The sequence below is a fragment of the Symphalangus syndactylus genome, chromosome 10 (genome assembly GCF_028878055.3).
Source record: "Symphalangus syndactylus isolate Jambi chromosome 10, NHGRI_mSymSyn1-v2.1_pri, whole genome shotgun sequence".
Lineage (NCBI taxonomy): Eukaryota > Metazoa > Chordata > Mammalia > Primates > Hylobatidae > Symphalangus > Symphalangus syndactylus.
The window spans coordinates 59,973,814-59,995,531 of record NC_072432.2 but is presented as its reverse complement, the minus strand read 5'-3'; the positions used below and the strand labels follow the sequence as shown (position 1 = coordinate 59,995,531).

Here is a 21,718-nt window from a genome sequence, read left to right as displayed (position 1 = left end):
ACCCATCAACCTGTCATCTACATTAGGTATTTCTCCTAATGCTATCCCTCCTTGTCACCTTTATTTTAACTGAATATGGTCCAGGGATAAATTGAAGTGGGTTACAAAAATAATGTTTATTTGAGATTTCATTTTAAATACTTGTTAAGTGGGGGAGTTCTCTTTTGACAATGGCAGACTATGTTATTTGGAACCAACTCTCCCGCTGAAAAAAACTAGAAAATATGGAAAAATATGAAAAATATTCTGCTTAAAAGCATGAGAAAGTTATTAAGAAATTATAGGACCAAGATCCAGGAGAGGAAATGTCCAAAAGCAGTGGTTGAGAGGCTCAGAAACTGAGCATAGCTTTTAGTACAATAATGGGGCTGATGGAGGATCAGAATGGGACTACGTATTATTCAAAAAAGATACTTGCACATTCATGTTTATAGCAGCACAATTCACAATTGCAAAATCATGGAACCAACCCAAGTGCCCATCAATCAATGAGTGGATAAAGAAACTGTGGTATATATATACACAATGGAATACTACACAGCCATAAAAAGGAATGAATTAACAGCATTTTCAGTGACCTGGATGAGATTGGAGACTATTATTCTAAGTGATGTAACTCAGGAATGGAAAACCAAACATCATATGTTCTCACTGATATGTGGGAGCTAAGCTATGAGGACATAAAGGCTAAGAATGATACAATGGACTTTGGGGACTGGGGAGAAGCATGGGAGGGGGATGAGGGATAAAAGACTACAAATATGGTGCAGTGTATACTGCTTGGGTGTTGGGTGCACCAAAATCTCACAAATCACCACTAAAGAACTTACTCATGTAACCAAATAAAACCTGTACCTCAATAACTTATGGAAAAAAAATGGGACTAGGGCTTACTTGGGAGAGGGGCTGGTAAATGCTCTAGACTTTCGTTTGAGAACTTGAAGGGCTGCATCCTATGAGTAAGAGTGAGCAGGAAATAGACTAGCCCCATAAAGACTGAAGCTGAGCTATCAATTAGGTCAATCCAGTTGGATTAAGATAGTTTGGAATTACTGGTGCCCTTCAGCTACCTGCCAGAAGCAAAATTATTCCTCTCTGGAGGAAAATAGCATCGTCCAGAGCCTCTAATTATCTCTGATACCTTTTCATTTAAAATATTCTGTACTCAAGCAGAAATAACCAGGCACATGAGTAGACAAGATGTAACTGAAAACCAAAAGAAGAAATAGGTGATATAAAAAGATCCATCAGGGTTGCAGATAATGAATGGAGTTATCAGATATAGTCTTTAAAATGACTATGATTAATATGTTCAAGCTCTCAGATGGAGGCACAGAGATACAGGAAAGGATGAAGAGCAATAAAAAGTGTAAATATGTAGGTAAAGCTAAATGATTATTGGCTATCTAAAAATAATTCAAAATATATGCAACATTAAAATACACAATAAAAACAGTTCATAATTTGGGAGGGGGTTAAATGGAGGAAAAGTGTTCTATGTTCCATGCATTGTCTAAGAAGTAGTAAAAATATGAATTTAGATTAGATTTATATTGGTCAAAGATGCATGTTTTAGTGGCTGGAGTAACAACTAAAAGAATAGTTAAGGAATGTGCAACTAACAAGCAAATAGAGGGGGAAAATAGAATAATAAAAATTAGTGATAAATCCAAAATAAGACAAGAAGGAGAGAAAAAGAAACACGTATAAAGCAAACAGTAACATAGAAGATTTAAACTTGAATACATATTTAATTCCATTACATATAAAATAGTCAATCTTCCTTTCAAAAGACAAAGATTATCAGATTGGAAAAACAAACAAAACCTAACTATATATGGTGCTTAAAAGAAACATATATTAAAAATAAGGATTCAGAAATGATGAAAATAAAAGGTTGGCAAATGAAATACCATGCAAACACTAATCAAAAGAAAGCCAATATAGCTATGATATCTTAAGACAAGAAGAATTATTAAGAGTGGTATTTCATAATGATTTAAGAGTCAATCCACTAAGAAGATGTACTACTTTTAAATATGTATATACCTAATAACATGGCTTTAAAATATATAAAGCAAAAAGTAACAGAACTACAAGGAGAAATAGACAAACTCACAATTACAAGGTGGATTTTAATATATATTTCTCATTTATAGATAAGTAGACAATCAGAGGATATAGAATATTTGAACAAATTAATCAACTTGATCTAATTGATGTATAGTGTATAAAATAGTGCATTCAACAACTGCAAAACACACATTCCTTTCAAGTGCATGTTGTACAGTTGCCAAAAATGAATGTATGTCAGGCATAAAGCAACTTTTAATTTCCAAAGATTAAACTCTAGCCAGGTGCAGTAGCTGAAGCCTGTGATCCCAGCACTTTGGGAGGCCAAGGCTGGCAGATCACTTGAGCTCAGGAGTTAAGAGACCATCCTGGGCAACATGATGAGACCCTGTCTCTACTAAAAATAAAAATAAAAAAAAATAGCTAGGTATGATGTTGCGGGCCTGTGGTCCCAGCTACTTAGGAGGCTGAGGTGGGAGGATTGCTTGAGCACAGGGGACAAAGGTTGAAGTGACTCAAGATAGCACCACTGCGCTCCAGCCTGGGTGATACAGTGAGACCCTGTCTCAAAAAAAAAAAAAAAAAAAAGTTAAAGTCTAAGAAGTACACCTCTGAGCACTGAGAAATTAAGCTAGAAATCAATCACAAAAAAGTACTTAAAAAATTTCCAAATATTTTAGAAAAAAATAAGTATTTTTCTTAATCATCAAAAAGGAAATCACAAGAGAAACATTTTGAGCAGAATGATAAAAATACTATAAACTGCAGCTAAAGCATCAACTAGAGAGACATTTATAACTTTAAAATATAAATAAAAAATAAAGACAAAAAATCTCAAGAAGAAAAAAATGATAAATGCAACTCAGAGAAAAATGAAGGAAGAAAATAATATAGAAATATATATTGATTGAATAAAAACATAATATAGAGCATCAATGTCAAAAGTTAATGTTTTGGAAACATTCAATTGATTAACTTCTGATGAGACTCTATTATGTGACTTTGGAGAATTATTGTTTGGACCAAAAAACATATTTCAAGGTCAACATTGCTGTTTAACCATCATCTTTTCTTTTTCTGCCTTCTCATTTTTCTTATTTTAAAATAAGTGTGTGTGTGTGTGTGTATGTGTGTTTTGTGTGTATTAATTTTAATGTTTTTAAAAAGATACAGGTACTTTTGTAGCTCCTGTATTTGTTTACATTTTTTATTGTAAAGTGATATACATTTATTAAAGAAAATATAAATATGCAAAAAGAAGAAAATAAGATTTGCTTGAAAAAATTAAATCCCAGATAATAATTGTTATTGTTCTATGTTTTTGAGCCTCTTTCTTTGCTTATAAATTCACATATATGCACAAAAACTTGATCAGTGTGTATTCTGTTCAGTAATTTTTGTTCACTTAACACTATGAGTATTTTTCCTTCTCATTGAATATCTTTCTATAGAATTATTTTAACAACCACGTAGTATTTTGTTGTATGCGTGTTCCTTAATTTATTCCAGTGTACCAGTTACCAAGTGGATATTTAGTGTTTTTGTGACTTTTTTGCAATTATAAATAGTGCTATAACAAACATTCTTATAACCAAATTTTTGTGTAAATCACTGATTTATTTTCTTAGGATAAATACCTGGAAATGAAATTGCTAGAAGGAAACAATATTCATTTCTAATGCTTCCTATATTATTGTTAAATTGCCCTTTAGAAAGATTGTGCCAACTTATAATCTCATCATCAACAATAGCGTATGAGAGTGTTCATTTCCAATACTTCCTCCAACATTAGGTGTAATCTTTTAAAATAAGCTTCATCTAAATCATCTTAACCTGTTCTGAAAGCGCTGAGTCAGTTTACAACAGGATACTAACTGGGGGTTTCGAAGTAAGAGGACTTTGCAGTATGCCTTACTCTAGGTAGGCCACTCACAGAAGGGGCAGTGACTGGAGTAAGGGTGTTCATGTTCAGTGATTTCCACAGTTAATTTCTAAGATGTTTTCATTGTCAGGATATATGTATACATATACAAGCCAAGAGAGGTGGAAGCATGGTTGTTTCTTATTCACTACTTTTCTTCTTCATATTATTATTTTTATTTAATTTTAGTTTTTATGTTCACAAAGATACTTCAAAATCATTTATCTGAGAGAACAACTCTGAGGTGAGCTCACTGAAGGAAGGGTTAGAGAATCTAACTGAGCTATGAGAAGCTCGGAATGCACGCTGTGGCTACATACACACAGCCTCAATGAGCTCAGCACACACAATTTATAAAATACTTTCAAGTTTACAAAACTTTTAATGTTTTTTTCTTATTGAAAAAGCTATATAAGAACTACATCAAAAGAGATTCTTAAAAAGTACTGATATGGTTTGGCTGTGTCCCCACTGAAATCTCGTCGTGAATTGTAATCTTTATAATCCCTACGTGTTGTGGGAGGCACCTAGTGGGAGGTCATTGAATCACGGGGGCGGTTTCCCCCATTCTGTTCTTGTGATAGTGAGTGAGTTCTCACGAGGTCTGATGATTTTATAAACATCTGGCTTTTCCCCTGCTGGTGGTCATTCTCTCTCCTGCCACCCTGTGAAGAGGTGCCTTCTGCCATGATTGTAAGTTTCCTGAGGTCTCCCCAGCCATGCAGAACTGTGAGTCAATTAAAACTCTTTTCTTTATAAATTACCCAGTCTCAGGTATTTCTTTATAGCAGCATGAGAATGGACTACTACAAGTACCCAGAATCCGAACATTGTAGCATACTGTTTTTTTAATTGCTGTGTTTATCTTTTTAAATCAAAGGAATAATGCACAGTCTTAAATTTCAAATAGTAAAACAAGTCTTGTAGTGAAAAACAGCAGTCCCCTACACAAGTTCACCCACTCTCCAGAAGCAACTACTTTTAATACTTTTAGCTCTTTCTTTGGGAATTTTCTTCCACATTGCAAAATAACATGCTTATTTATACTGCTATTTCTTGATCTTTTTAGTTACAGATACATATTGATTTTTATAGATGATATAGTCCTTGTATAAAATGTATGCACATACCCCATGCATCTTTTTTTGTCTCTTCCTTTATATTCCATAACACCTTCCTGCCTCCTCTTCCTATCCTCCCAAGATTACTTTTTAGAGCTTTTTATTATTGAAAATTATACCCTAAAACATAGCGAGAATAGTACAGTGAACTCCAGTGTGTCCATTCTCTAGCTTCAACAGTGATTTCAGTTATGGTCAAACTTATTTCGTCCATGTCCACTACCTTCCCATCCCTCACATTCCCCTATACTAGATATTTTGAAGCAAATTCCACACATCCTATCATTTCCTCTATAAACATTTCAGTAAGCAAATGCTCCCAATATAGTAATATCACAGTTTTCTGTTAAATCGGTTTTTAGTGTTGACTTTATTATGGCCACATAAATATTGATCATAGATGTATCACATTGTACATTATAATTTCATTGATTTCTTGTGTCACTTTTAGGTTTTTTTTTTTGGAATTGATAATTACGTGTTTTTTGTTTGTTTAGTTTTCTATGAGTTTTCATAATTTATTCCTAAGCACCCTGACAAGACTCTAATGTTGACTTTAATGTTAATTCAATATGATTAAAAACATTAGGTAATCTGTCAGCTTCATATTTTTTTTAACCCCAGGAGACATCTATACAGCAGTTATCCAAAACCCTGCCCCTTTCCTGGATGTTTTCTAGGCTAATGACGCAGCTGTTACCCTGTCTTATATTATGTGTTCTCCTGTATTAAATTCCCAGAGTCTGGAATCTTTTGTTTTCATCTTTTTTTGTTTACTCCCTAATTTTAGCAGAACCATATTCTCTACTTGCCTTCTGAATAAAGGTGCAATGAGTTTACAGTCTTGCAGATGCCCACTTTAAAGAAAGAAATGTATGATGCATTGACAAAGCAATTTCTCATGTACAGGGAATGAAGAGTTATGGAGCTGAGTTCCTGTCAGGGAGGTCATCTTCCATAATGAAATCACATAGGCTTCAGAATCAGTTAAACTTGGCTTTAATTCTAGCTTTGCTGTTAGTTACTGAGGGGAAGCCATGTATCCTCTCTGAGTCTCAGTTTTCCCATCTATAAAATAGATATAATTATAGCACTTATCACATATTGGTTTAAATGTGGTGACACACGTAAAAGGCCTTAGCCTTAGACCTGGCTCTGAAGAAGGGACTAATTAAGGGCAAATGGAAGCCTGTAAGGAGAGTGGAGACTGTCCAACAAGGAAATGAGCTCATCCTTCAGTTCTGCACTTTCTAGCTATATTTTCTTATGTTTAAAACTAGGACATTATGTCTGTCCTATTGAGTTGCTGCAAGGATTGTGTGGAATGGGAAAATGTGAGCAAGCAACTCTTGTCACTAGATATGTTTTAGATAAACATTATTATGAAGATGTTAGGGATCCCCTGGGGACTAGATTGCAGGTGAGAGTGTGTCCAAGAAAGGCTGAGCATTAGTTGGAACATTTGTGCTCAGTAACCTGATTATTGTGATGCTTTCTGGGTAGCGGGTTTCTGGAAAACTTAAATCTAACTGCTTATTAAGAGAATTTTTCTAACATGTGGAGGTAGTTCAATCTGGAAGTGACCTTGGAAATAATTAAAAATTAAAAGCAGCTTTGTTGTCTGGAATAGTATGTGAAGAAAATGTCACTTGTTCACTCCAAATCTCAAGGTCTTCCCTTCTACAAAACATACAAACAGCTTCTAGAAATAAGGAGTTATTTGGGATTGTTGATTTTTTTTTTAGAGGAGTAGAGAAATGACTAATTTTTCCATTGGTGAGTAATATGCTACAGAGACTCATAGAATCATATACTTTCGGAGCTGGAAAGTAGCTTAAGGACCATCTGATTAAAATTTTAAATTTTATTGATGAAGAAATTAAGCTCAAAAAAGGCTGTTACTTGTCCAAGACCACAGAAGTATTAACTATTGAAGCTTGAGAAAACAGCCAGTTCTCTGTTCAAATTTCAGCTGAAACCACATTGTATAATAAAAGAACTCAACATAACCTTACAACGGAATAGTTTAAACTCTTTCTGGTCAGTGGCAACTTAGGGTAGGGAAGATCCAAAGGGATTTTTAAACAAGTTTATTGAAATTATGTAAGAAAATTAACTTCATCAGTGTATTGAGATTTAATAAGCATTCTTGAGCTTCTAAATTAATACTTCAATTTTTATATGCTACAGAGCTATTAATTATGTATCTGATCTTAATTACTTATGTCGAAATATATCTAAAGCACCAAGTTCCCCTGTTTTAAGAATTTGGGCGATCATTGCTTCTTATTATGAACCAGAGTCATTGATATTCAATAACCTGACCAACTTCTCAAGGGCTTTTGGTAGGTACCATTTTTAAGTGGATCCATCCTGCTTTTCTCAGTAGCGTTTATTATTGTGAATTATAGTGACTGTGAATATACAAGGTTTCTGAAAGTACTATGAAGTTGCAGAGAGGCATACACCAGCAGAATCCATGTGACTTTTGTTTTATCAAGTGAAAATAAGGCATTTTCCTGATTGGCAGCAGAAGGACCCCAACCTCCTGTTAATAAGTTTGAAATCTGGACTCAAGAAATAGTCTTTTTTTAAAAAAAAACTTTTGGACAAAGAGTGTAATTCATAGTCTTTCTTTGGGGAGAGCTATTTCAATATTGCTGTTTCTTTATGTGCTGAATAAAGCACCAGACTTGGAACTCTATTGCCTTTTTTTTTGTATTTTGGCATTCCCCACAATCCCTTTAGGAGACAGTCACTGGTAATAGCATGATCCTGGAAATGGCAGAGCTGGGGCCGTACCCACAGAGTGAAAGGCCCACAGTGAGTGCCATGTTTTGGTTACTGGACCCAGGGCCCGAGCATTCTTGGCAGTGAATGTGCAGTGGGCTTTTGAATATCTGACTTTTGTGTGTGTATTTATTGGTTTCTTCTCTATGTTAAATTCTATTTGCTGAGGACTTGGCTTTTCTCAATCCTCTGGTTGTATTATAAAAATTATTATAAGGCCAATATATACTCATAGTAAAAAATTCCAGCAGAACAAAAAGTTATACAGTGCACCGTAGACTGTCCCACCAGCATCAGTCTCATTCTTCACAGGAAACACCACCTATTGATTCTTGAGTCTCTCTGTAGACATTTTCCATGTGAACACATCCATATATGTATACATGCATATATTGTTTTCTTGAATGGGAGTATAGTATGTGTATATTTTAGCCTTTTCACTTGCTAATCTGTTTTGGAGATCTTTTTGCATCACTACATACAATTAACTCATTCCTTTAAATGGCTAAGTGGTACTCCATGTTAGGGATATTCCATTCTTCATTGATTTTCTCATATACTTTCCTCTCTTTCTCAGACAACATTCCTCAAGATAGGCATTTAGTCAGTCTCACACTTCAGCTGTTGTTGCCTGGAGGAGGTTCAGTTTTGCCCTGGGAAAACAGGCTGGTGAGAGCCTGGGAATACAGTTGCCTGTCATCATCTGCACAATCTGCACCTCCCTTCAACCTTTTGGCTATGAGGGGTGATATGTGTTTTTGTGTTCACCAAAGTCAGAGATGCAGTGGTGGCTCCAAGAGGCAGTGGAGCGTGGACAAGTGAGTGGGAGGTTGGGTACATCAGTGGCAAATCCTTAGATTGGACATAATGAAGCAGAAAATCAAGATACTGCACTGTCAGAATTTTCAAGGTCGGTAATGCTGCTCGTTCTCTTTTTACATCAAGTTAGCACAGGAGCTGATTCCAGCAGCTTTGCCTGTTTTCTCAGGCAGGAGGAAGGCCCCAGAGCTTGTAAAGCCCATCTCAGGAAGAGCCTGCAGACTCCCAAAGGCAATTGAAATGTCAGTTTTAGCCTGCTTTTAAGCAAGAGTGCTAAACTTTGGACAAGATAAGTAGTTTTCAAACTTCTTTTAGAAGGGGAACCTATTTTTCTATGAAATCCCTTACTATTCCCTGTATATAAAGGAGATAAAAGTGGAGCTTTTTGGTCCACTTTTGGTCTTTACCCAACAATTCTAATCACTTGGCATCTTCTCAGAACCCAGATTGGAAAACAGCAGTCTAGACAGCATATCTTTTCAACAGTGATGTTAAGATGTTATCTTTTTTTGTCTTTAAATAGAATTTAGACATTATGAAGGGTTTCTCCTTGGCGTATAATTTCAAAGTGGAAATACATTCCATTTGTTCTGTTTGAAAGGGCCTGCTTTTACTTTACTAAATCAAAGGGCAGCCTGGTAGTTGAAGACAGGACGGTTCACTTTGGTTAACTTTTAGGTACAGAAGGAAAAGTTAATAGTATCTAGACTGGGGGAAACTAGCTTGTAAAGACAGCAAGTCTTTATACAAATTCCAAAGCCTGTGAGATTGATTGCTTTTAGTGTTTGCTACAGCCGAATGATTAACTAGAACCCTGACACTGAACCCGTATGAGAAATGATTTATGCTCTGAGTGCAGAAAGGTGTTTGCATGTAACCATTGGATTTCTTACTGAGGTCTTTTAAACATTGTTGATCTTGGGGACACCCACTGCTTACAGAATTTTTATTTCATTTTGCAATTTATTGTCTTATGCCAGAGGCCAAGGCCAACCTTATAGTATTTATTAAGTTTGGTCAGTCAGGACTTTCTAGGGGATTCCACTGAGTCTGTGGAAGAGAAGAATGCTTCAAGCTGTCTAAAGTGAAGATTGCTCGGAAATTTTTCACCACCGCTAATGAGATAGTTGGTTTTATGATTAATCAGTTTTTCTAACTAAAGATATACCATGCTCACAAACACTGAATTATACTATATTTATTTGGGATTTTAAAAATGAAATGTATGTTGATCAAAGCTGGAGCCAACTTTCATGGAGCTTTTTTTTTTTTTTTTTTTTTTTACACCTCAGTTATACCTTAAAGTTTTATTGTGGATGAAAAGCTCCCATTTCCCCAAGTTGAGATAGGATACTTTGTTCCAAAATGTTTATTGAGCATCTACCATGTGCCAGTCATGGTTCTTGGTCATTGAGATATTGATAGTAAACAGAGCAGACACAATTCCTGCCCTCAGTGGACCCTCCGTCTCATCATTAGTAGTTAGTTGTTAAACAATCTGGTGAAAAGTCACTTGCCCCACTATCCACAAAAGATGTTGTCTGAGGGAGGCAGTATGTTTCAGGGTAATGAAACCCATCATTTTGGTAGGCAATTTCATTTTCTGTGCGTTCAAGCTAAGGCTAATGGAAGTCGAAGATCATGGTCTCGCCCTGAGTATAACATAGTAACACACAAGTTCTCAAAATGTGCTATTATCTACCTGCATGTGGAAAAGTAAGACATTTTCTTAAATATACACGTTCCTCTAGGTAATGCAGACTTACAAAAGAAAAAGCATTCGGTTGCAATTCTCTCATTGTAGAGAATATCAGAGATTGGAAGAGTAGCTGATGAGGAGATGCTTTCCTTGGCTCCCTAGAGATGTGGATTTCTAGAGCCTTCATCTTTATATTATAACCAGCAGAGTGCTAAGGCCTAAGAGCTGACCTGAGTAGTCAAGAATTCTTACTCTTTCTTGGGGAGATATTTTAATTTTTAAGGTAGTGTGTGCCTTTGCTTTCTTTTGCAATAATTGTGTTAGTCTGTAGATGGAAGGAATCAGACTTGGTCAACTACTGTTCTGAACCAGGACTGATCCTAAGTGACAGCTCAGATGCTAAGTCGGTATTTGCCTGGTTCTATTCTGTGTCATGTCGTGCTATAATTTGTCATACTATTATCCTGTATTTTAGGAAAATAAATGCCAGTGTTGCCATTAGGAAAGGTTGACGTCTGTGAATAAATTTGAATTGGTGTCTTTCCTTGTGGATTCATGTATTTGGAGTGCTATCTTCTGTGTGGTTTTTAGAAAGGCAGGGTGTGTCTTAAGGCACTTTTCCTGCCCAGTTTACAGGAAAGATTGAGGTGCAGGTAGGAGACTGAGTGGCTTAAGGCAGCCAAACATATGGGGGTCAGGTTAAATTTCTCACCAGCGTGCCTTTGTTTAGGGCCATGGTCTGCTTATTCTGGGCTCTCAAAAAGACTAACGTACTTGCTGATTTTAAATCGGTACAGGCTTTAATTCAGACCTAATTGCTGTATCAAGTTGTGTACATGTATTTCCTCCCCAACTAGAGGCAAGCATTTTGAATTCAAGAAAAGCCTCTTCTTTTGCACTTTTGTGTGTGTTCTTCATTTCATGTAGGCTGCTTTTTTTTTTTTTGGTATGTAATACGATATTTGCTGATTGATTGAGAATGGCCCAGAGCTAATAACTTATAGATCATGACAGATTCAGTTTTGGAGAATTCATTGACTCATTCCACAGACACTTGTCAAGGTCTCACTGTGTGCTGAAGCACCAGTGGGAATAAATAATTTGCTCCTTTGGTTGGATCTAAATCTGTCTGTCGGCAGTAATGTATTGCATATGATATGACTATAAATTGATAAGCATTTCCCTGGAAAATCGGTCTCATTACCTGCAGTCATGTTTCGTCAGCCCTCGTCCTACTCAGTTTACTGCCTAAATGTAGCACAGAGCTCTCCCTTTTTTCCTATCCTCAGCGACCTGGCCTGAGCTTGAACTTTTGTGATTGCTTGCCTGGATTGTCGCTGTAGTGTAACAGCTCTCTTTATATCAATTTGTGTTCCTGTCCCACCCATACCCATTTTCTAGGCTCTTCCACACTGATGCTGCAATGATCTTCCTAACTTAAAGACTTATCTTATCTCTAGAGGATTTTGTCCACAGCATACAAGACTTTTTGATAGCCTTCCAGCCTTCATTCCCCCCACCCCTCATCCTCTGCCTACTTTGTGTCTGGAAGTGTCCAGCGTCAATATCTACCAGACTATGAGCTCTATGAGGACAGGATCCGTTCATGCGTGTACCTCTTTGAAATTCTGGGATCCTGAATGGGGCCAGGAATATGGTGGGGTGGTAAAACCTTTTATGGAATTGAATTGAATTTTGTACACCCTCTGAAACTAAAAAGATTTTAGCTTGTTAACAAACCAGATTATACCGCCTTCTATCTAAACACTTAATTCTTATTTGATGGATTCAGCATTGTTTGTCGAAGCACCCTGCAAAATGGAAAATAGATGGCTCTTTCCTCTGACTGCTCAACAAACCTCCAGAAGTATATTTAGAACGTTTAGCACTTGAGGAGTGTTAAAGACTGTCTGTATATTTCATAAGGCTGTCCTCCTCATCTGATATGAGGAGGTGGTATTAATTTCTAAAAATAATAGAAAGGCAGAGCAAAGCAATCCAAGAGAGTCTTCTACGCTGTGTTCTTCAAAGTATCTTTTGCCTTTTGGCTATCTTGAGAACAGAACATGAAATAATTTAGCAGATTTTTCAGTGTTTCTTGAATCTGCTTTACATTTTCATAATTCTTCCCTTGTCATATTCTGTGAATCTTTTCATATTCTTTATAACACTGATTTTAGCATTCATCCAGTGATGTTTAACCAAAGTGGATGGATTCAGTGTTATTTCAAGATGTCTCTTGCCCAACTAGATAAAATTCTTTACTCTACAATTTTTTTCAGTCTTTTGTTCAGCAGAAATTTTTTTCTGTAAAAAATTTTTGTTCAGCAGAAATTTTTATTTCTAACAAAATTTGGATTGCAGATTATTTGGTATGATTTGCTATCTTTACAGCCACTTGTAATTTATAGTTTTTTTTCTTTTTCCTATTTCATGAGGCTAAGAGACTGCATGCAGATCAGAAGCTAATATATGGCATGTTCTTTATATTCAGAAATAACCCTACTCACTATCGGGGTTGGTGTCTTGAGTTGTGTTTCATGGACACACATAGATAATTTGTTACCTACAGTCTCTGTTGATCTCATTCTCTTGGAACTAATGGTGCACACTTTGGAGGTAATTGTATTGCCTCTGTGTAAAGAATAGGACATTGAGGTTTAATGGATTTAAGTAACTTGCTCAGGATAACTTTGGTCTATTTGTTTAAAACCCATTTAAAATATTTTTACCATGGAATTTTGTTCTTAAAAGGAAAAATAACGTTTTAAGGAACTGTCATATACTCACCACCCACCTTTTAAAGCTATTAATATTTGCATGTTTTAAGGCCCAGTCTTCATCACTGTACTCTCTTTACACCTAACAGGTTCTAAAGAAACTCAGTTGACACTGGGGAGATCAGAAAGTGTTACATTTCTTTTTAGGCTCACTTTAATTGGATTCATGTAACCATTTAAAATCATTCTTATTGTGATTATTTTTAAAACCTACAAAACTAAGAAAATCCATTTTTAATCCCTTGAGGGAAAAAATGCAAAAATAAGCAAACTGGAAATCTTAGCAGATGGGTAATTAAAAACAAACAAAGCAGAATTATCCAAGAGTTAGTATGCGCAGTTCCATGTACTAAAAATGGGAGATTAAGTATACTCAATTCTTGACGATCTAGCAGCAGATAATTGATTTTGTGTCTGGACCTTCTCCACTCTGTGGTCTCCTGCACTTCCTTCTACCATTTTCCTGGCCCAGTGAGGAATAGAGGCAGTGGAGTAGCATGAATGACTCCATGTGACAGTCTCCTTTAATGATTGACATTATTTTTGAGTCAGGCATAGGATTGCTTTTGGTTATTCACACCGCTTCTCTATTTTCACACAGATAATAAAACATTGATTCAGATAGCTGCTTTAAACTATAAAATTCTAGGCCCATGGCTTGGCCATCTTTGTAGTCCTAGCACCTAGGACAGGGCCTGACTTCCAGTAGGTTTTCGGTCATGTTTGTTGGCTGGAACAGAACCACCCTAAGATGATATGTTATTGGTTAAGAGCCTACAAGTGGACTGCTTAATTTTTAAGCTGGGTTAATATGATCTAAACAATATTTTTTTGGCATGCATTTAATATAAGAAAAAAGATTGTTATTATTTTGAAAACAAAGTGAAAACTGAAAACGATTGAACTGATGTAGTTTTGCTGCAGACACATTGCCAAGAATAATGCAAATAGTGTAAATTGTGCTGAAATGGGAAGGAAAGGAGACTAAATCTAAAGGGAGAGAACCATTACAGCTACAAAGCAAAGCTATTTTTCAGAACTGTTATTTCTGTTGTGACCTTTTCTTCAAGTTAACTGATAATACATACAGTGAGTTGCTTTTTCTAATATAGAAACCCATGGCATTCTAGGAGCTTATTTTTAACCCCCCGCGAGGAGCAGGCAGTAAGGAAGAAAGCTTCATTATGCATTTTAAACACTGTGCTTCGTGTGGTCAGATGAAATGTTATTCTGCTTGCACTGTAATATCTTTTACGTCTGAGCAAACATACCTGGCTTACTTTTCCCAACTTCCCCCTCTCCTTTTTCTCTGTTCAGGAAATCAATTTGGTTGAATTTCTTGTGTAGGGTGAAATCCTTGGACTCGTACAGAGTTGGTGAGTGGGCCATCAATGGGATCTCTGTTAGCTCATTTTTCATCAGGGAGATACTTCTTTCCCAAAGCTGTGATCTAGGAGAGTTGCCAAGCAGCTAGAGTTAAAAAATATATATATACAAAAACCGCAAACAACGTAATTCTTTCATGTGGCGTTCTTTCCTTTGTGCTCATCATGCTTGCTGGTCGTTGACCAGTTCTAAAATAGAGTCCATGGGTTCTTTCGCCTTTGGCTGTTTCTGGACTCTTAGACACAGTCTCACAGCTTGATTCCAAATAATTGTCCACTGACAGTATTCAAAGGGCGGAAGTGCAAAACTCTCTTTTTGTAAGGTGGGACTAAATTGGAAAACGATTGAAATTCATGAAAGATTTCTCAGGTTTACTTTTGTGAGCTTAGCGCATGTAGAACATTTACAAAGCTTTAATGTCCATATCTGAACATGTGTGTTCTTTTAAACCAAAGTCCCTCTTTATTTATTTATTTATTTTTTTAGATCCCTGCCTATCTCATTGATGGGATCTATAGTGGTGGCTTAAAACCTAAATGTGGTCTTCAGATCTTTGACAGTGCTAGTATGAAACAATCCAATCAACACAACTTGGTTTCATCTGCTTTATTTTGTGATTATCTCTTGGTGGCCAGAGCCAGCCCTCTGGGCCAGAGGAAACAATGATGCCTACCTGGTCAATGGAGGTTATTTTAGTTGTGAGTACTCGAATTTGTCTTGTGTGTAAGATTACTTAAAGAAGCTGTTGTTTTTCTGTGACCTAAATAAAATACTGTTCCCAGGTAACTTTGGGTCTAAAAAATGACCTCTTTCTTGGGGCCTTTCAGATGATTGAATTGAATTGAATGATTCTAAGTGTTACGCAATTAGCAAAAGATGTCTAACAATCACTTTGGGGATCTGGAACAAATGTGGTCTCAGTTCAACTGTGCTCCTGTCAGAATACCTCTGTGGTGACTCTCTCCTACTACATTGGTTCCAGAAGCGGGGGATGGAAGACCCCTGTTGCGGCCAGCAGTGCTGTTCCATGTCCTTTCCAGTGCACTGTCCCCTCTGTTGCTCAGGGTCAGGATGCCCACACACTCCCACGCCCAGCTTCTGAGTCTCAGTCTCCCCTTCTAGGTCGCCTTTGCAGCTTCGCTCTCTATTTGCTCTGTGGAAGTTTCTCCTTTAAGCTCTGTTGAGTGAAAAGAGTGATCACTAGTTATGGTGCTCCAGGAACATTCGACAAATTAAATTCTCATGATTACGTTGCAGTCAAGAAGCAAAATATTTCTATTTCACCTTGAAATTATAGCGTGTGTTATACTTTTCGGTTTACTGCAATAAATAGCCTCCAAGCAAATGGCACTTGGGTTCTGTTGATTTCAGTTTTTTTGTAGCAAAACTAAGTTTTCATTTATTTTATCTCCTATGACCTCTTTACCCAAAGTAGGCTGATCTTGGATTCTCTGGTCTGTTTAACTATGCCATTGCTGTTCTGTCTTTACATCTCCTGTTGGAGCACGGCTGTTGCATTGACATGGTGATAAAGTTATGATCACTGTGTTTTTGTTGTGAGTGTCCAGTAGTGATGAAAAGTAGCCACACGCCATGATTGGAATCAATAGACATTGCCTGGGATCTTTACTGTACCTCATTGTCAATTAGACAGTAGCAGGAAATCTTTGATATCAAGGACAGCCCCCTCAGTCATGTCTCATTGGCATTCAGGCAGCAGTGCCATGTGTCACACATATTTGATACTTGTATGATCAGGCAGAACTCATTAGTATGTGGGTGTGCACAGACTCTTTGGGCCCTCCACCCCCTGAAGAAAGAAAGTACAGCACTCAATAGATGAATTCTTCAGAGAAAAGCTATCAAATTGGAATATAAACTAACTCCTTTGAAGTGCCACTGGAGGGGAACTTGATGTATTGGGAATATGAAGGATGGGCATGGAAAATACAGAGGAAGTGACCAAGGAAAGCAGATAGAAAAAGTAGGATGGTGTGGATACAAGAGTGAGTCTTTCTAGAGTAAGAAAATGAGTGGCTCCTGTGCATTGTGCATTGTTTGAGAATAATATAAGATAGGGCTTTCATGTTGCTATGGACTCTATTCTGGAACTCCTTGGAACAATTGTAGGAGATGCTAGAGAAAATGGAAATTCTTATAATTGTGACATTGTTCTTGACCATGTGAGTCATGACTTTGTAAAGTTTGCAGTAATGATTCCAAAAGCTTGATATGATTTACCTTTAAAAATGACCTAGAACTGGCCAAGCATGGTGGCTCACACCTGTAATCTCAGCACTTTGGGAGGCCAAGGAGGGTGGATCACTTGTGGTCAGGAATTCGAGACCAGCCTGGCCAACATGGTGAAACCCCATTTCTATTAAAAATACAAAAATTGGCCAGGCATGGTGGTATGTGCCTGTCATTCCAGCTACTTGGGAGGCTGAGGCAGGAGAATCACTTGAACCCTGGAGGCAAAGGTTGTGGTGAGCTGAGATCATGTCATTGCACTCCAGCCTGGGTGACAGAGTGAGACGCCATCTCAAAAAAACAAAACAAAAACAAACAAACCAAAGCCTACAACTAATTTCATGATTATTCCTATATCTTATTACTCTCATTCATAAACATTTAGAGTGTTTTCCCTCCATGGGAGAGAAAGGGTGTTCCAGGGGTTGTACATCATCTCCAACCTCTTATCTGTGCTATAAGTCAGAGTGGGTATCTATTGCTATGAATCAGTGTGGCAATTATCATTTATTTATAGTGCCTGTGATTTGTGATTTTATAGTTTTTAATTTACCCATAAGTAAATTTTTAATAAGGAAAAAGGCAAGAATAAATGAAAAAAGCCTAAGTAATGTGTTTATGTATCCATGGAACATGAAAAAGAAATACTTTTTAAATGTTTCTCTCAGTAAGAATGCAACAGTTCCATAAGTTACAAACTGGAGGACTACAGATCAAGCATGTCAAATGCAGCCTGCAGTCAGGTTTAATTGGGCCCTCATAGTGTTTAAAAAATTTTGAATCTATTGCCAACATATGCAGACTTCATAGGAAAATCCGACTTTCTGATTTCTCTTGAATAGTGGGAACATTTGGAAAAGTTAGGCCTGTATTCCCATCAACTGGATGTGTTTAGTAGTTTTGCTCATTGGATGGGGCATATGCACCTTTGTTTGCTGGTGCCCCTACAATGCTGTTTTTGTAAGTATGAGCTGCTTTGTTTATGTAGGCATTGGAGTGTATGATTCCTAACTAGATCACTAAATCAAAGGTAGACAAAGTGGTAGAATTGTAATGTTTATAATAATACTGTTAATACTAATAATGTTAAACACCTATACATGCTATGTATTATAATTTTAAAAAACAATAAGGTAGAATGTATTTCCATAATTAGAATATTTTATTTTCTTATAAAGCCTCATTTTTGAGATCTTTCAATGACTTATTTTGCTACCCAGATGCTAGCATAAAATGACATAAGCCATTTAAAGATCTATAAAAAGATGGGCTGGGCACAGTGGCTCATACCTGTTAATCCCAGCACTTTGGGAGGCTGAGGTGGGTGGATCACTGAATGTTAGGAGTTTGAGACCAGGGTGGCCAACATGATGAAACCCCATCTCTACTAAAAATACAAAATTAGCCAGACATGGTGTGGGTGCCTGTAATCCCAGCTACTATGGAAGGTTGAGGCAGGTGAATTGCTGGAACCCAGAAAGCAGATGTTACAGTGAGCTGAGATCGTGTCACTGCACTCCAGCCTGGGAAACAGAGCGAGACTCTTTCTCAGGAAAAAAAAAAAAGTCTATAAAAAGAAGCTTTATAAAGAAAAGGAAAGTAATAGGATTATTTTAATTAAAAGAAATAATCACATTATTTTTAATGAGAATTTATATTTTTCAGATCTCTAATCCATAGGTTATATTAGTAGTGTGAGCTAGTTTACATATATAAACCCTACTTTCTTGTTTTGTATGACAATACATAGAATTTAGGCTCGTGGTGAAGACCTTGGGTTTGGATACTACTCTGTCACATGCAAGCTGTGTGGCCTGGGCAGTCAAAGCTTCTCTATGCCTTGATTTTCTCACTTGTGATATGGGAATCATTATAGCACCTCCCTTGGAGGATTGTTTTGGTGATTAAATGGAATAATCTAGACAGGGCAGTTGATTCAGAATAAGAATTCAATAAATATTCAGTCATTATTTCTAGATAAAGTCTTCATGTTATCTACTTTATTACAACTTTTATTATTATTTGCCAAAATCTTGGTGCAATATTGGGAGTATGTTGGGCATGCCTGCATCTTCTGTCAGCAGCAAGGATGTAAAACTGTGCTTTATTGCGCCACTGTGCTCCAGCCTGGGCAACAAGAGCAAAACTCTGTCTCAAAAAAAAAAAAAAAAAAAAAGGAAAAGAAAAGAAAGTGCTGTCCTACAAAATCCTAACTTCTGAAATTTCCTCTAGTGCCTTATGCCTTCATCTGCAAAATGAGGAGACTTCTTCGTCATCCACCTTGTAGCATAAGGCAAAGTAGAAATTTTGTAGTGATAATTGAGGCTATTCATAGAAAGCTGTTATGAAGACTTTGCCTTCCATAAATAAATTTGATGAAGATGAATTTAGTCACCTACTTTCCAATTCCTAACTCTATGCATTTTTCAAGCTTTGGTAATAGAATGTAAAAAAGCATAAGTATAAAGTTGTGGCCAAAAGTTATGCAAACTGCTAATTTATTGATATGAAAATATACTTTGTCCTTGACGTGTGTCTTGTCTTGTGATTTTAACATGATTTTTCCTTGTGTTGTTGTTGACTTCTTGCTGGAAGAAGGGAGGAAACATAGATTTTACTCCTATGCCTGAAAGGATCCACAAGAAAAAGGTTTTTTAACCAGTATACATGGGATATAGTACTAACTTGGGGAAGATACTGCTCATCAATAGAAATTTATGATTATGTGTTTCCATCTTGTTCGGTCTCCCAGAAAAATTTGGTTTTAAGTGGGAAGGGATAGAAGCGGTACCACAAGAACTATTTCTTGGATTTGAAATTGCTGTTTTCTTGCACTGCAGGAATCCCACATGGCTGAGCAACCACTGTCCTTTCTGAGGAAACAGAAAGCAGTAATTCACTGTTGTAAATGAAGATTGAGTGTGATGGGTTACATTTGAGGAAAATGTCCTTTTAAATGATTGCAAAAACACAAATCTATCTCAGCTGTAGGGTTTTCAGTGTAGAGACTCTTGTAAATTTTGTCTGGCTGCCATTGTCATTGTTGTTACATTTATTCCATTTCTGTCACTGCCTGTTAGGTGAATGTTTTGCTTTTATTTGATAACTTTGGAAACAGGAGTTACTTCTCCTGAGGCTGTAAGGCAGGAGTGTCTTTCAGGAGCTGGTTCATTCTGAAGTATGAAGCTGTTTCTCCTGAAAAGAAGGTAAGTTGTTGGACGCGGTTTTAGTTCCCTGCCGTGTCAGTGTAAACCATCCTGTACTGGGGAAAACAATAAGATGGAATTATCTAAGACAGGAAAGTTCCGAAAGGCATTCAAATTGTTTTTATTGCTAACTAGTAGAAAACAATTTGTGGGATGAGCCTGTTTCTCCCTCTCTAACCTTTTCTAGACCTGAGCATGCGGGGCTAGAAGCCTTCAGTGTTTGAAGTGGTATTAAACAAGATGCAACAGGGAGATGACACACAGTTGTCACCGTTTCACGTATTGCTGTTCTCTAGAAAAATACACCCAAACCTCAGATGACAAAAGAGAAGTAAAGACATTGGTCTTTTAGTGGAGGCTGTTGGAACATTGCCAAACTCTTATAAAAAGCATTTTATTCCACGTTTTCACATTCCGTTTTTATTCCCCTTTTTATGAGTAAATTTACATGTATAGATTGTAGATATACAATTCCACTTAATTTATTTCTCATTCTTTGAAAATTTTGGCTCTTTCTCCCTATTGTTAGAAAAGTCTCTGTAATATTTCCCAGTGTTAAAGAAAAAAAATCCTCTGTTTCAATTAAATTTTGGGGTCAAAGATTTCACATATTCTTAGGACCGGTTAATTGAATTACCTAATTATTCCAAGAGTGGGTAATATTTAAAATGATTTTATTAGTGGAGATCCACAGCTTAGGGACTGGTTTCCTTCTAAGTTATGAGCACTTTCTAAAAGTTGTTTGGGACTCGGAATGCCATCCCCTGCCCTATCCCACAAAGAAAACAATATTTTAAATTATGATAAATGAAAATTAGTTTTCAATCCTAATCCACAAATCTTTGTAACCCATACTGGGGCTGATCTATAGTGCTGTGGTTTCTTTTTGCTTCTTTGGAAAAATTAATGCCAAGTCACAACGTGACATATGACTTCCTTCATAGCTCCAGTGTTGAAAAAATAGTATTTTGTTTTTTCTTTGTCTTGGACTGTTAGAAGAAGTTTTTCTCTCCTTCTCCTTCTCCTTCAACAGAAGCAGTGTAAGGAGTTCTAATTCATTTTTCTCTTTTCAGTGCAGGGACATGAAAGGAGTTGGGCATGGCCACATCTGACAAAGACGGCAGCAGAAAGATATTTTTTGCTCTGCTTGTCCAGCCTCCCATGCCCACCATCCCCACCCGCTGGCCCTAATAGTGAGGATCACATTGGCCACCTGGCCTGAACAACAGTTGGGTTCAAGAAGCTGGCAATAGCTAGGTTCCTGCGCTAGGCACAGAAAGCTAGAAGGCAGGTCAAGTCAGAGTCCCTGAAGACAAGCATTAAGTCAAATGGTTTGTGATAGATGTTGCAGAACAAATAGCTTGGTATTAGGCAGAAATGGGGTCCAACGGTAGGCAGGTAGGAAACCCTTTGTGTGGGATGCTCAGGAGTTTCCACCGGAAAGGGAGGGGTAGTATGCGATGCTTGGACCTCTGTGATAAGGATGTTTTTAAAGTGATGTACTTGTTAGGTCCAGAGCCACCCCTAATGCTTTGGAGTAATGAAAAAATGATATCAGTACAGATTAAGGAATATAATATAAGGAATGGAAACCACATTTATGATCAATTAATAAAGATCTTTTTAAAATTTCATGAAATGTTAAGAAAATATAAGAAAATATTTAGAAAATT

General features: G+C 36.8%; 1 protein-coding gene across 1 annotated transcript in view; it reads left to right on the top strand.

Moving 5' to 3' along the window:
* FRAS1 (Fraser extracellular matrix complex subunit 1) overlaps positions 1–21,718 on the top strand; it is a 471,835-nt gene that overhangs the window by 81,743 nt on the left and 368,374 nt on the right. The gene's annotated exons all lie outside the window — the stretch shown is intronic.